This window comes from Salvelinus fontinalis, chromosome 17 (assembly GCF_029448725.1).
Source record: "Salvelinus fontinalis isolate EN_2023a chromosome 17, ASM2944872v1, whole genome shotgun sequence".
Classification (NCBI taxonomy): Eukaryota; Metazoa; Chordata; class Actinopteri; order Salmoniformes; family Salmonidae; genus Salvelinus; species Salvelinus fontinalis.
The window spans coordinates 8,708,665-8,716,093 of record NC_074681.1 but is presented as its reverse complement, the minus strand read 5'-3'; the positions used below and the strand labels follow the sequence as shown (position 1 = coordinate 8,716,093).

At 49.9% G+C, this 7,429-nt stretch overlaps 1 protein-coding gene across 1 annotated transcript in view; it reads left to right on the top strand.

Annotated features, from left to right (window-relative positions):
• LOC129813672 (receptor-type tyrosine-protein phosphatase mu-like) overlaps nt 1-7,429 on the top strand; it is a 652,787-nt gene that overhangs the window by 495,845 nt on the left and 149,513 nt on the right. The window lies entirely within an intron of this gene.

Here is a 7,429-nt window from a genome sequence, read left to right as displayed (position 1 = left end):
TTTGACCAGGGCCCATGTGAATGAACAGTGTGCCATTTGGACTGAAACCCTTTGTCTCATATTTTTATATCAGAAGAGGGCCAGAGACAAGGTTGATCCATGCCTCTGGCTGCTATTATAGCATTTGACATTGCAGAGAAGAACATTTAGGAACGTCCATTTGAGGATTGAAAACTGTATCAATATTCTCTTGCTTCAGGGGGTCCAGTAAATTGAGTTTCCTTCTTATCTGCTGTTGTAATGGTTTCTTCAAGAGACAGAAGACATGGTACTACAGAACCACAAGGTTCCAATGGCTTCATTCATACGTGGCCCTCAAACATGTTCTCTACAGAACCACGAAGGTTCCAAATGCCTTCATTCATACGTGGCCCTGAAACATGTTCTCTACAGAACCACGAAGGCTCCAAATGGCTTCATTCATACGTGGCCCTCAAACATGTTCTATAGAGAACCACGAAGGCTCCAAATGGCTTCATTCATACGTGGCCCTCAAACATGTTCTATAGAGAACCACGAAGGCTCCAAATGGCTTCCTTCATACGTGGCCCTCAAAAATGTTCTCTACCACAAAGCACTCTTATTTTTTTTTTAGAATGTACACACTTATTTGTAGGTGAACAGGGAAGCTCAATTGCTTAGTCTTATAAAGCTCATTTGTAGGTGATCGGTTGCTTAGTTTGATAAAGGTCCATTACAGGGCCGTACATGGTGTGCTGCTATGCACCTCTCTGTGTGTTCCCTGAAGACTGATAGTTATGTCCTTCTCTTCTCATTTGTAAGAGGAGGAAAAGCTATGATAGATGGCTTTATAATAGCGAGCGTAGAATGAGCTTAGACGATGTGTGTTTACGGGGAGAGTGTGTGTGCGAGTCTGTTGATGAATGTGAGTTTTCAGCATTTATCAAATTCTCTGAGTGTAATTGTAGGTAAATAGCTAGCCTTGGACTAGACCAGGGGGTTATGGTGCACTACAAGACAAGTAGTGCACTAAATATGGAATAGGGTTCCATAGGGTTCTGGTCTAAAGTAGTGCACTATATAGGGAATAGGGTGCCATTTGGAACACATACCCAGACTAGGGCAGTCGAACATTTAGCTCCTCGTTCTGCAGATTAAAGACGGAGAGAGAGAGCGAAAGAAAAGAAAGCTGATGATGTCACCAATTTGTCAGTCAGCTTCCAGGATCGGTAGCAGCACTTCAACTATTAGCCTCGGCGTCGTCTTGCATCAGGCGTTCTAAGCTAAATGTTTCCAGGCAGAGGCGGTCTGTCGGGGGCCTGGTGTAGGGCTGGTAGAGGCTTGGTGGGGGCCTGGTAGAGTCCTGGTGGGGGCCTGGTGTGGACCTGGAAGAGGCCTGGTGAGGACCTGGTTGGGGCCTTGTAGGGGCCTGGTGGGGACCTGGTGGGGGCCTTGTGGGGACCTGGTGGGGACCTGGTGGGGGCCTGGTGGGGGCCTGGTGGGGACCTGGTGGGGGCCTGGTGGGGACCTGGTGGGGACCTGGTGGGAGCCTGGTGGGGGCCTGGTGGGGACCTGGAAGAGGCCTGGTGAGGACCTGGTTGGGGCCTTGTATGGGCCTGGTGGGAGCCTGGTGGGGGCTTGGTGGGGGCCTGGTGGTGACCTGGTGGGGGCCTGGTGGGGACCTGGTGGATACCTGGTGGGGGCCTGGTGGGGACCTGGTGGGGGCCTGGTGGGGACCTGGTGGGGACCTGGTGGGAGCCTGGTGGGGGCCTGGTGGGGACCTGGTGGGGACCTGGTGGGAGCCTAGTGGGGGCCTGGTGGGGACCTGGTGGGGACCAGGTGGGAGCCTAGTGGGGGCCTGGTGGGGACCTGGTGGGAGCCTAGTGGGGGCCTGGTGGGGACCTGGTGGGGACCTGGTGGGGGCCTGGTGGGGACCTGGTGGGGGCCTGGTGGGGACCTGGTGGGAGCCTGGTGGGGGCCTGGTGGGGACCTGGTGGGGACCTGGTGGGAGCCTGGTGGGGACCTGGTGGGGGCCTGGTGGGGGCCTGGTGGGGGCCTGGTGGGGGCCTGGTGGGGACCTGGTGGGAGCCTGGTGGGGACCTGGTGGGAGCCTGGTAGGGACCTGGTGGGAGCCTGGTGGGGGCTTGGTGGGGGCCTGGTGGGGACCTGGTGGGGACCTGGTGGGGACCTGGTGGGAGCCTGGTGGGAGCCTGGTGGGGGCCTGGTGGGGACCTGGTGGGAGCCTGGTGGGGGCTTGGTGGGGACCTGGTGGGGGCCTGGTGGGGGCCTGGTGGGGACCTGGTGGGAGCCTAGTGGGGGCCTGGTGGGGGCCTGTTGGGGAATCTGGTGGGGGTGTGGTGGGGACCTGGTGGGAGCCTGGTGGGGACCTGGTGGGAACCTGGTGGGGACCTGGTGGGATTCTGGTGGGGACCTGGTGGGGGCCTGGTGGGAACCTGGTGGGGACCTGGTGGGATTCTGTTGGGGAATCTGGTGGGGGCCTGGTGGGGACCTGGTGGGAGTCTGGTGGGGACCTGGTGGGGGCCTGGTGGGGACCTGGTGGGAGCCTAGTGGGGGCCTGGTGGGGACCTGGTGGGAGCCTAGTGGGGGCCTGGTGGGGACCTGGTGGGAGCCTAGTGGGGACCTGGTGGGAGCCTAGTGGGGGCCTGGTGGGGGCCTGTTGGGGAATCTGGTGGGGGTCTGGTGGGGACCTGGTGGGAGTCTGGTGGGGACCTGGTGGGGGCCTGGTGGGGACCTGGTGGGAGCCTAGTGGGGACCTGGTGGGGGCCTGGTGGGGGTCTGGTGGGGACCTGGTGGGAGTCTGGTGGGGACCTGGTGGGGGCCTGGTGGGGACCTGGTGGGAGCCTAGTGGGGGCTTGGTGGGGGCATATAGCTAAATTGAATAAACAGAGCAGAGATCTAAAACAACGCAGCAGGAGAGTCATCAGCCGAACAATGTGTCTGAGAGACAGGCTTCTAACTCCCAAATGGCACCCTATTCCCTGCATAGTGCACTACAGGGCCCTGGTCAAAATTAGTGCACTAAATAGGGAATAGCATTCCGTTTGGGATCCAGCCCCTTAGTAAAAAAGGTCATACTAAGACAGCCGCTGACAAAGTGTTTCGGAACAGTTGGAAGACAGAGATAGTTAATTATTACACAGATTTCCCCCTCCGAGTCAGTAGCTATAGCAGTACATTGTAATGTATGTTCACTACCAAGCTGTTTTCAATTAGTTTCTGAATTAGAGAGGGAGAGAGAGAGAGAGAGAGAGAGACGGAGAGATACAGAGCAAAAGCGAGAGAGTGAACAAAGCTCTACTTAAAGGTTGGGTTAGTTCGAGATGGTTGATCAGGAAGGACAGTTGTGTGTGTGTGTGTGTGTGTGTGTGTGTGTGTGTGTGTGTGTGTGTGTGTGTGTGTGTGTGTGTGTGTGTGTGTGTCTGTGAGAGAGAGAGAGAGAGAGAGACATTAAAGGTCAGGGTGACAAATTAACCCCACGGCAACGAGAGACTAGAAATAAGCATGTCTTTGTTAAGTACAATTCCATTTAGAGGTACAATGCAGAGGCCTTAATTTGACCATGAGCTGCCTTGTATTGTAGAATGAGAACTTGATTAGACAGGTCAATACTGTATTTCTGCTGGTTAAATAGGACCGAGCAGCTCTATTTGTCCTCGTGTTGATAACTCTACTTTAAATCTATCTCTGGACTGCGTGGTGTTTGTGTGAGTGTAGTGTGTGTCTGTGCGTGTGTGTTCGTGTGTGTCTGTGCGTGTATGTGTGTGTGTGTGTGTGTGTGTGTGTGTGTGTGTGTGTGTGTGTGTGTGTGTGTGTGTGTGTGTGTGTGTGTGTGTGTGTGTGTGTGTGTGTGTGTGTGTGTGTGTCTGTGCGTGTGTGTGCGTGCGTGTCTGTGTGTGTGTGTTCGTGTGTGTCTGTTCGTGTGTGTCTGTGCGTGTGTGTATGTGTGCGTGTTTGTGTGTGTATCTGTGCATGTGTGTGCATGTGTGTCTGTGCGTGTGTGTTCGGGTGTGTGTGTGTTCGTGTGTGTCTGTGCGTGTGTGTCTGTGCGTGTGTCTGTGCGTGTGTGTTCGTGTGTGTGTGTGTGTGTGCGTGTGTGTCTGTGCGTGTGTGTTCGGGTGTGTGTGTGTTCGTGTGTGTCTGTGCGTGTGTGTTCGGGTGTGTGTGTGTTCGTGTGTGTCTGTGCGTGTGTGTCTGTGTGTGCATGTGTGTCTGTGCGTGTGTGTGTGTCTGTGCGTGTGTGTCTGTGTGTGCGTGTGTGTCTGTGTGTGCGCGTGTGTCTGTGTGTGTGTGTGTGTCTGTGTGTCTGTGCGTGTGTGTCTGTGTGTGCGCGTGTGTCTGTGTGTCTGTGTGTGTGTGTCTGTGTGTGTGTTCGTGTGTGTCTGTGCGTGTGTGTCTGTGCGTGTGTCTGTGCGTGTGTGTTCGTGTGTGTGTGTGTGTGTGCGTGTGTGTCTGTGTGTGTGTGTCTGTGTGTGTGTGTTCGTGTGTGTTCGAGTATAGCGTTGTTGTTTTGTTAACTACTTTGTATAGATGCATTCAACTGAAGGAACCTAGCTAGCCGATTGGTGATTTCATAGATTTCTGACATAGGGTAGAGTACAGATCTAGAATGAGGCTCTATTTCTATGGAGTAAAATACCATGATGAGACTCTATTTCTATGGAGTAGAACACCATGATGAGGCTCTATTTCTATGGAGTAGAATACCATGATGAGACTATTTCTATGGAGTAGAATACCATGATGAGGCTCTATGGAGTAGAAAACCATGAGGAGACTCTATTTCTATGGAGTAAAATACCATGATGAGGCTCTATTTCTATGGAGTAGAATACCATGATGAGACTCTATTTCTATGGAGTAGAATACCATGATGAGGCTCTATTTCTATGGAGTAGAATACCATAATGAGGCTCTATGGAGTAGAATACCATGATGAGACTCTATGGAGTAGAATACCATGATGAGGCTCTATGGAGTAGAATACCATAATGAGGCTCTATGGGGTAGAATACCATGATGAGGCTCTATGGAGTAGATTACCATGATGAGGCTCTATGGGGTAGAATACCATGATGAGGCTCTATGGAGTAGAATACCATGATGAGACTATGGAGTAGAATACCATGATGAGGCTCTATGGAGTAGAATACCATGATGAGACTCTATTTCTATGGAGTAGAATACCATGATGAGGCTCTATGGAGTAGAATACCATGATGAGGCGCTATGGAGTAGAATACCGTGGTGAGGCTCTATTTCTATGGAGTAGAATACCATGATGAGGCTCTATGGAGTAGAATACCATGATGAGGCGCTATGGAGTAGAATACCGTGGTGAGGCTCTATTTCTATGCGGTAGAATACCATGATGAGACTCTGTGGAGTAGAATACCATGATGAGGCTCTATGGAGTAGAATACCATGATGAAGCTCTATGGAGTAGAATACCGTGATGAGGCTCTATGGAGTAGAATACCATGATGAGGCTCTATGGAGTAGAATACCATGATGAGGATCTATGGGGTAGAATACCGTGATGAGGCTCTATGGAGTAGAATACCATGATGAGGCTCTATGGAGTAGTATACCATGATGATGCTCTATGGAGTAGAATACCATGATGAGGCTCTATGGAGTAGAATACCATGATGAGGCTCTATGGAGTAGAATACCATGATGAGACTCTATTACTATGGAGTAGAATACCATGATGAGGCTCTATTTCTATGGAGTAGAATACCATGATGAGACTCTATTTCTATGGAGTAGAATACCATGATGAGGCTCTATTTCTATGGAGTAGAATACCATGATGAGACTCTATGGAGTAGAATACCATGATGAGGCTCTATGGAGTAGAATACCATGATGAGGCTCTATTTCTATGGAGTAGAATACCATGATGAGGCTCTATGGAGTAGAATACCATGATGAGACTCTATGGAGTAGAATACCATGATGATGCTCTATGGAGTAGAATACCATAATGAGGCTCTATGGGGTAGAATACCATGATGAGGCTCTATGGAGTAGATTACCATGATGAGGCTCTATGGGGTAGAATACCATGATGAGGCTCTATGGAGTAGAATACCATGATGAGACTCTATGGAGTAGAATACCATGATGAGGCTCTATGGAGTAGAATACCATGATGAGACTCTATTTCTATGGAGTAGAATACCATGATGAGGCTCTATGGAGTAGAATACCATGATGAGGCGCTATTGAGTAGAATACCGTGGTGAGGCTCTATTTCTATGGGGTAGAATACCATGATGAGACTATATGGAGTAGAATACCATGATGAGGCTCTATGGAGTAGAATACCATGATGAGACTCTGTGGAGTAGAATACCATGATGAGGCTCTATGGAGTAGAATACCATGATGAGGCTCTATGAAGTAGAATACCGTGATGAGGCTCTATGGAGTAGAATACCATGATGAGGCTCTATGGAGTAGAATACCATGATGAGGATCTATGGGGTAGAATACCGTGATGAGGCTCTATGGAGTAGAATACCATGATGAGTCTCTATGGAGTAGAATACCATGATGAGGCTCTATGGAGTAGAATACCATGATGAGGCTCTATGGAGTAGTATACCATGATGAGGCTCTATGGAGTAGAATACCATGATGAGACTCTATGGAGTAGAATACCATGATGAGGCTCTATGGAGTAGTATACCATGATGAGGCTCTATGGAGTAGAATACCATGATGAGGCTCTATGGAGTAGAATACCATGATGAGACGCTATGGAGTAGAATACCATGATGAGGCTCTATTTCTATGGAGTAGAATACCATGATGAGACTCTATGGAGTAGAATACCGTGATGAGGCTCTATGGAGCAGAATACCATGATGAGGCTCTATGGAGTAGAATACCATGATGAGGCTCTATTTCTATGGAGTAGAATACCATGATGAGGCTCTATGGAGTAGAATACCGTGATGAGGCTCTATGGAGTAGAATACCGTGATGAGGCTCTATGGAGTAGAATACCATGATGAGGCTCTATGGAGTAGAATACTATGATGAGGCTCTATGGAGTAGAATACCATGATGAGGCTCTATTTCTATGGAGTAGAATACCATGATGAGGCTCTATGGAGTAGAATAACATCATCTCTACCATCATCCTCTCTACCATCATCCTCTCTACTATCATCCTCTCTACCATCATCCTCTCTACTATCATCCTCTCTACCATCATTCTCTCTACCATCATCCTCTCTACCATCATCCTCTCTACCATCATCCTCTCTACCATCATCCTCTCTACCGTCATCCTCTCTACTATAATCCTCTCTACCGTCATCCTCTCTACTATAATCCTCTCTACCGTCATCCTCTCTACCGTCATCCTCTCTACCATCATCCTCTCTACCATCATCCTCTCTACCGTCATCCTCCCTACCATCATCCTCTCTACCGT